This window comes from Erythrolamprus reginae, chromosome 2, assembly GCF_031021105.1.
Source record: "Erythrolamprus reginae isolate rEryReg1 chromosome 2, rEryReg1.hap1, whole genome shotgun sequence".
Classification (NCBI taxonomy): Eukaryota; Metazoa; Chordata; class Lepidosauria; order Squamata; family Dipsadidae; genus Erythrolamprus; species Erythrolamprus reginae.
The window spans coordinates 118,675,979-118,682,101 of record NC_091951.1 but is presented as its reverse complement, the minus strand read 5'-3'; positions in this window follow the sequence as shown (position 1 = coordinate 118,682,101).

The window sequence follows — 6,123 nt, the reverse complement described above, 5'->3', positions numbered from 1 at the left end:
TCGTCCCGCCTCCGCTTTGCCTGCCCGAGCAACAGGCGTCTCCCGCCTTCCGTCCGCCACGTGCGTCAAACTAAGATGAGAAGCGCTCCCTCCGCTTGCTTTGGGGAAAAAAAACCTCAAACAGACCAAAAAGAAAACAACAACGGGGGAGCGTTTCTGTGCTTTTGATTTTTTTCTGCAGCCCCCCCCCCCCCCCGACGCGCGAAGTCTTCTTGGTATGGCCCAGGTAAATCGACCGCTTCGGACTGGCGGCCAGTTATTTTGAAGCACTCCCCGCCCCCCGCCCCACTTTTTACGCCTTTTAATATATGGCACTGCGTGGGCTTGGCAGGAAGAATGGTTCTGTTGACACAGAAAGATACTCTGGAGGATAGTGTTGCTCTGCAGCTCTTCTGCAGTGTCGGAGAATGCCAGCCTCCTAGAAAAGAGCATATATTTGTGAATATAGTACAGAAACACCCTTTCTGCTGATGCCACACGTTTCTCCCCTCCACTTTGCCTCTGACTGAAGCAAGAATAGGAATAGCACTTCAGACTTAATATACAGCTTCATGGTGCTTTTACAGCCCTCTCTAAGCGGTTTCCCCAGTCAGCCTATCGCCCCCAACAATCTGGGTCCTCATTTTACCCACCTCAGAAGGATGGAAGGCTGAGTCAACCTTGAGCCTGGTGAGGTTTGAACTGCTGAACTACAATCAGCAGAAGCAACTTGCAGTACTGCAGCCTAACCATTGTGCCACCAGGGCTCAGTGAATGGGCTTTGGGGAGTCCACTTGGTGCCCTCTCCAACTGAAGCCGTCTAATAAAAGAGAATATATATGGTTAGCAATAGCATTTAGACTTATATACTGCTTCATAGTGCTTTACAGCCCTCTCTAAGCGGTTTACAGAATCAGCCTATTGCCCCCAACAATCTGGGTCCTCATTTTACCCACCTCATCTGAATAATGTTCTTACATAACTCTTCTTGGTTGTTACTTTGACAGTGGAGTGCTTGGATAGTGTGGGCGGTGTTTTTTTTTGATAGAACTGTATTTTTAATGTGCTACCATTTCTTTTGCTGTTGAGAATATCCAGGAAAGTTAGTGTGTTGCTGTTGCCTAATTTATTCTTTTGAAGATGTTGCTGATCATTTCATGTGTCTTCTCTTCTTGTTACATTTTTATTATTACGAAGGTGTCATCCACATAGTGCATCCATATTTTGGGTTGCATGTATGGTTGCATATATGGCAGTGCTATGGTATATTTGACCATCAACAGAAGCAATATGCTTTGTCCCATAATTGGTTAGACCAGGTTGCCCTGATAGGTCCTACCAGAGAAAAAACACTTACCGGTATGTATGCCAGTGCTATATTTCTAGATGCTGCATTAGAGTCTCTGCTATGAGTCCTGAGAGTGGTGATTCCATGGGTATTCCTTTGATTTATTGGTATATCTGATCATTCAATTATTATTATTATTATTATTATTATTATTATTATTATTATTTATTGGATTTGTATGCCGCCCCTCTCCGCAGACAAGTAGATAGAGAGGCAGAAGTTGAAGACATCCATGATTCTGGGTATTTTGGTCTTAGTGTATTTGGTAAGGTAAGATGTGTTGTGTTGTGTAGTGCATCTGCTATGGATTCTTTCACTAGTTATGAGTTTATGGATTTAAACTGTGCTGTGACATTGAATAAAATTATAATCTCACCTTCTCTTTGACTTTCTGGACCATCATAATGGGAAATTATTAGAATACTTGCTCCCTTCTATGAGATGGCCAAGCTTTTTTGCATTTTTAAGCTATGTTGTATGTTGGGGTAATGATAGAACTAGATAAAAAGTTACGTTGAACTTTTGTATTTTGGGGCATCCATGGAAGCATGGGAGGATGGGACCACTGCTTTTCATCTACTCTTCTTCTTCTTTTCTGATTTGAACTTTCTTAGTTAGATTGTTAACAGGCTTGACCAGGTTGGCTACTTCCTGTATTAGGTTGTGTTACTGGGATGTAGGTTTCTTTGCCTCCCAGTAATTCTTGTGTATATATAGTGATCTGTCCATGATAATTGTGGCACATTCTTTATCTGCTGGGTGTGTGTGTGATGATGGTTTGATCTTTTTATAAGTTGTTGTGGCTGTGCTGTCCTCTGAGTTGGTTCTTTTGTTGTTGTTGTTCTGATCTGTGGTATTATTGTCTGTTATGTTTTCTTGGATTTTTATGGCAATTCCAGTGATTTCAAATGTTGCTTCTAAGACTGAAAAAATTCTAACTAATTGGAATAATGCAATTACAGTATGGTATAGTTTCTGGAGGATATTGTATTCTGGGGGAAATTATTTTTGAAGAATTTTGAGAATATTGTGCTTGCTATCTTTAAGAAGTAGTTATGTAGAAAGCTAATATGTTCCAAAGCAAAGTACCAGATATATCTGGGGCCCATCAAAGTCCAGCAGTACCGGGAGAAAGTACCTGGAAGAGCTATGGCACATCTAGGCAACCATTTTGGGAATAGGAGAAAAAACTCCTGTGATGGCTTTTTGGTGACTGCATCTGTCATATGGTCTTAAAATTCCAAATGTGCCCACTGACAAAGCTCTAAAGAAAAAAATGCAAGGCAGTGAAACAAGATTATCCAGATTCAGAGACCAATTATATTATTACCTTGTAGTAAGCATACCTTTGTGCCATTGAAAGGGTGTGAGGAAGAGTCAAAGGTCATATGGATGTGAATGTTCCCATCAATAAACAAGTCTCAAATGACCGATGTCTTTAGAGATAAGCACAATTTTTTTTTTAAAGAAATGTATATTATTAGTGTTATTAATCCATTTTCAAACCAAATTACATTAAATCCCAGATTTGCACATTCTATTGAATTAGAGTTTGGCTAGTGATTAAAGTGCTGATCTAGAAACTAGAAGTCTGGGAGTTCTAGTACTGTCTTAGGCACAGGTTAGTTGTTGTGGGGAAAATAGGAAGAAAAAAGAGTGCTTGGTATATTCATTACGCTGAGTTACTTGTACTGTAATAAAGGTGGGACTTAGGATCTAAGAAATAAATATACTAACTACTGGGAATGTAATACGTTCAAAACAGAAATACGAACTAGCAAATCCTCAAAATAAATTGAAACCTCACAATGGCTGTTCTAAGAGAGTTGAACTGATATTATTTTCTGTTCACCTGTCTCCTATAGAAGGTACTAAAGATCACCATCTGCAGGTGGATGAGGAGAAACAAATTTAAATGTAATCCACCTTTAAAAAAAAAAAAGGTACTCAAAAAGCAAATACCAAATGAGCAAAGTTACACTTAAAAACATCCCCAATAAAATTGAGGCGTCTGCCTTTGTCTCTGATGTGTTTATGGAACCACATTTTACTAGCTTCAGTAGAGGGGGAGAAATGACCACAGTATGAACAAATGTGTTCTTTAATTTCTAAAGACAGGACAGCACAGAATGTTTAGGGCAAAACGGGCTTGCCTGGTAAGGTATTTGCTTGATTTATTTCTGTCAGGATTTCCTTAAGTAATTAATTATTTTTGCTCCCAGTTATTATGCCAAAACTACAGCTTTCAGAACAGTTCCCAAAGCTTAGAAAATGAAGTTCTTATTGTCCTTAAGGTGTCCTTAAGATGTAGCTGCCTAAGCTGCAGTTTTAAGGAGTGTGGATTACATTAGCCTGCTGTTTATTTGGAAAAAAACATCTATACCTGGAACCTGCATTCTTTGAGGCTGAAGGGCACGTTTTGAATTTTGGGAGCATTTTATGGGCACAAAATTGCTGCCACAGTGAACTTAATTATGGACATTCTCAGTCATCCAGGGCATGGTTGTCCCAAAGAGCTTTCTTCAAGAGGCAACTAGATTTCCTTGTTTTGCTTTGAAGAAGTTTCTTGGAAGGGAAGTGAGATGTCTTCAAAGAAAAACCAGAAAGTCCAGTTACCTCTTGAAAAATGCACCTTTGGGACAATGTGACTAGTCACAAATCTCCTACCTAACGAGAAGCAAGTTCATGAAATTGGATCCCTACTATAGTTTCTAGACCAGTGGTTCCTAACCCTTTTTTTGGCCATGCCCCACCTAAGCATCTCTAAAATCTGGAGGCCTCCCCCCTCCATGACATATAATTCTTATTATTGAAAAAGTAAACTACTAATGTGGAGGAAGTCTAAAAGGCCATTAACTAGGTTTAAACAAGGTTCCAACTACCACCATTAAAAATGAAATTGCCCCCTTGTGAGGCATGGGCTTCACGTTGGAACCAGGGTTCTAGACTGAGGGGTGTTCCTGAGGATTCTCTTGGTTTTTTTCTTACAGATGTTTCATTATCCAATGTTCATTAGGTAACATTGTCAATACTAGTCAGTGATTGGGTAATGAAACATCTGCAAGAAAACTATGCTCAGAGAGCACAAGGAATCCTTCATTTCAACCCTGAGCTGCAAATATTCCCTTTCATTTTCTGGACTCTTGGGAGAAGTTTCTGCAACAGCAATGGTTTATAACTTTGGAAAATAGGGCATGCGTTTCATGGTTTTATCTTTATGCTGTACTGAACTTAGTTATAACTGTAGGTTAAATTAAAAAAACAACCCTGCTGCTGTTATTAATTTCTAGGCTTCATAGAAACTGCTTGGTTCAAATATTCTCAGTTAAGGCAACTGCCAGTATTCATACTAGTAGTAGGATAGGTAGTAGACCTCGTACTTATAAAATACCATTATAGGAAGTGCAGTTACCAAACTTTTTAGAACATCCCAAAAGGTTCTAAGACTGTGATGGTGAACCTATGGCACATGTGCCCAAAGTGCCATGGTAAGACCTGTGGCCTGGCATGCATGGTCTTGCCTGTTTGTCTTCCAGGTTTCTGGTGTGCATGCATGAGCAATGATCAGCTGTCCTTTGTGCATGTGCCAGTGCCAAAAACCGATGGGTGCATGCTCACCGGCCAGTTTATTGTCAGGTGTGCATGCGTGCCAAAACCCAGAAGTTTGGCTTTTCTGGAGCACAGTCCTCATGTGTCCATGTGACCTTTTTTGCACTCGGTGCTGAAAAGGTTTGTCATCTAAGACGATCTTAACTCTTTCACTGCAAGTGGAGAAAAAGGCAGAAGTGCATTCCATAACCTCGATCAACCTCAGTGAGGTTAAGCTCATTAATGGAAGGGTGGAGGCTTAAACTGGCTGCTACCATGGGCCCTGGCAATTGCTCTCAATGTTAACCCAGTCAGTTTGAAATCGCTTTGCAAACAGATTGGCTGATTGAAGTGGCTTAGTCTGCCTCAGCTGTTTTGCCAAGGCAGAACAACCTGCCTCTGCTGGCAATCTGTGCATTCTTAACTATTTGATTAATATTAAATAGTGATTAAATACATTTGAATTTTGTTATGACTCTGCCCATTTTACTTGGAATCCAGCCATGAGTGTGTTACTCAAAGGCCAACTCCCAGAAACTTCTCTGCCTGACATATTTGTTTAGAGTGAAACATATTTACCCACATATTTCCACTGTCAGATGTAGACACACCATCCTCCCACAGACCCTTCACACCATTTGGGTCCCTGTTCTCTTTTATGTCACTGTCAGACCTGGAGGCATTGAAAAGTCTCACTGCTCTATAGGGAGCAGGGCACTATTTAAGAACAGCCTCCAATGTTGCAAAATTCAGTTTAATCTCCTTTATGTCAGTGGGTGTTTATTTTACAGTGTGGCTGGATCATATTCTCCCTTGCAATTCAAAGTTCAAATGAGAGAGAAAGTCAAGAGAGAGAAAAAGTCATTTTTGACCAAACCAATTTACCATAAATTCTGTGCTTTCCATGCTAAATATTCTTTGAATACAATGTAATTCTCACGTTGCCTTTTCAAGTTAACAGGCTTATTGTGAAATTTTGTAGCCCTGCCTTTCACATTATTGATACATTGACCCATCCCTTTGCCTAGGATATTTGTGGCATGTGTGGGAATTTTGTGGAGGTAACCTTTTCTGTAATGACATCTAGATATGAAGGTTTGTTCCCAGAGGGCGCACTTTATCTAAACATGGAGCTACCTTAAGACCTGCAATACCAGCCCACAATTTTCCTGTTCAGTTAAGTAAATATATAGATGTACAATAAATAG